This window comes from Eutrema salsugineum, unplaced genomic scaffold (genome assembly GCF_000478725.1).
Source record: "Eutrema salsugineum unplaced genomic scaffold, Eutsalg1_0 scaffold_13, whole genome shotgun sequence".
Taxonomy (NCBI): domain Eukaryota; kingdom Viridiplantae; phylum Streptophyta; class Magnoliopsida; order Brassicales; family Brassicaceae; genus Eutrema; species Eutrema salsugineum.
This window is the reverse complement of record NW_006256885.1, coordinates 858,387-860,947: the sequence shown is the minus strand read 5'-3', so window position 1 is coordinate 860,947 and position 2,561 is coordinate 858,387.

Genomic DNA, 2,561 nt, shown 5'->3' with positions numbered 1-2,561 from the left:
GTTGCATTGAAGCTATCTCGCAGAAAAGTAGTTTTAAACATGGAATCTGGAGGTGATGTAGGAAATTTCTAGTCTGAAGAGTTAACCGATTCTTATTAGTGGGTATAAGTGGGTTGCTTCTAGTTTTTGGATGATATGAAGACGTTGATTAATTTTGTTTTGCAAAATTTTAGATTTTTACTGTCGTTTGTGAAATTAATTTTTCGCTTTTTTAATAGTTTACGTTCAGCAAAAAAAAATCTACAAATTATAGTAAAAACTTTATTCAATATACTAGACAATGACCGAGTGATCTTTGTAATGAAATTTGAACACTGGTTTTTAGGAATATATATGCCTTAAATTGAATAATTTATGCCTTGCGTACTATGGCTCTGTTTGTTTTTTTATCTAAATGCTGCATCTAGATACAACATCTAAATATTATTTATTTTGGAAACTAGTTTTTGCATCAAAATGCTATGTTAGATACTAAATTGTTCGTTTGTGAATTTAAAAAATTAGTTGGATGCAAAATATACCAAATGACTAAAAACGACATACTTTTGAATTATTATTTTTTAATAAATGATATTTTTATCAAATTAAGTTTTTAAAATACGGAGGAATTACTAAAAATATACCACAATTTGATTTCAAATGCAAAAGTATACCCCAAATTCAACGTATTGCAAAACTAGGTCAGAAGGGTAGAAAAATTACCATTATCTCCTACATGAGTAAACAATAAAACGGATGTCTCAATTACGATTATAACCCTGCAAAGTCTGCAAATACAAATGAAGGCTTCTCAGAAGACTGATAAAGAAGTCTACTATATTAATAAATCTTAGTTTTAATTTTTAAAATTATATAAAAATAATTTAAACTGAAATTTGTTTCTATAAATCAAATGTCAACAAGTATGATCTATAAAATTATAATTTAATAAAATGAATCATTTTTAACCACCTAAGATAAACATAAAAAGTAAAAAGTTTTAAACTAGGGCTGCAGACTTCTTTATCAGTCTGCTCAGAAGACTGATAAAGAAGTCTACTATATTAATAAATCTTAGTTTTAAATTTTAAAATTATATAAAAATAATGTAAACTGAAATTTGTTTCTATAAATCAAATGTCAACAAGTATGATCTATAAAAATTATAATTTAATAAATATGAATCATTTTTAACCATCTAAGATAAACATAAAAAGTGAAAAGTTTTAAACTAGGGTTGCAGACTTCTTTATCAGTCTGCTCAGCAGACTACGAATCAAAGTCTTGTCAAACCAGAATAATTAACCTAACCGGAATATTTTTTTTAACATAGTATATAAAGAAATTTACCAGTCGTTACCATAAATAAAAAACCCTAGATCACTGTAAAACGGCGCTGCACTCTGGTCTCTCTTGCCGCGACTCTCTCTCGCAGTAAGCCTTTTCCGGCGCTCCCCATCTCTTCTTTTCTGTTTCTGATGCATATGTTGTTTCATATATATATCACTACATTTATTGTTGCTGCAGATCTCAGCCAGCGTCTTCATCGTTCTTAGTTATCTCTCCAGATCTGTGAGTTATTCGCCATTACATTCTCTGTTTAGTCTGTATCTTATTGTTTACTGGTTTGTCCTTTATTATGTTCTTTTGTTCTTTTGTCCTTTTGCTTTACTGTTTTTTTAACAGATCTAAGTAAAAATACTTTTTTCACAGATTCCGTGAGCAAGTAAGTAAAAATATTTCGATTTTTTCTTTATTTCAAGATGTACCTTTTTTGTTATTTTGTTGTTTAGCGAGTAAGAAATATTTGTTTGGAAAGTTTGTTTTTGTTGTTTTGTTTTTAGCTGCAAAGTTATTATGTGGTCGTATCTGTTTTAGTTTTTTGTTTGTTAACTGCCAAGTTTGTTTGCTTGATCTCTACAGAGTAATGCCGATAAGCTACACCAACAGCTCATCTTCCAAAGCAAGCTATGACAGCGGGTGTGCCAAAGCTGATGGAGACTTTGGGATACCTGAACGATGCTATTGCGGCCTTCGATGTAGATTGGAAGAGTCTACAGCTCCAGAGACGTTTGGCAGGAAGTTCTATAGTTGCCCTGAAATATTCGGCGAATGTGTATAGTTTTAATGAGGTTTTTCTCAATATGTGTATAGTTTTAATGTTATTCATCGAGTATAACTGAAGTTTTCGTTTGTCATATGTGTAGGATAAACCGGGTCACATCTCCAAATGGTGGGATGAAGCCATTGAAGAGCAGCTGACCATTCTTCAAATACGAATTGACAAGCAGAGCGAAAGCATGTTCCGTGACAACCGAACAACCCTTCTGCAATCATATGAGAATTGGCTGTATGCATTGGAGGATCGCCTTGCTGCAACCGAGAAGACCATTAGCGAGATCAAGGAGTTCATAGGGTTCATTCAGAGTGAAATTGCTGGAGTGAAAGAAGCACTTGCTAATCGAGGTTCTGATATCCTACTTTGTGTTTTTTTTAGTTATTTTTGCAGTAATCTCTTGTGTTTTCATGCGTTGGGATGTAGAATAGAGGACCAAGAGACTTGTGTAACCTTTAAGTAGACT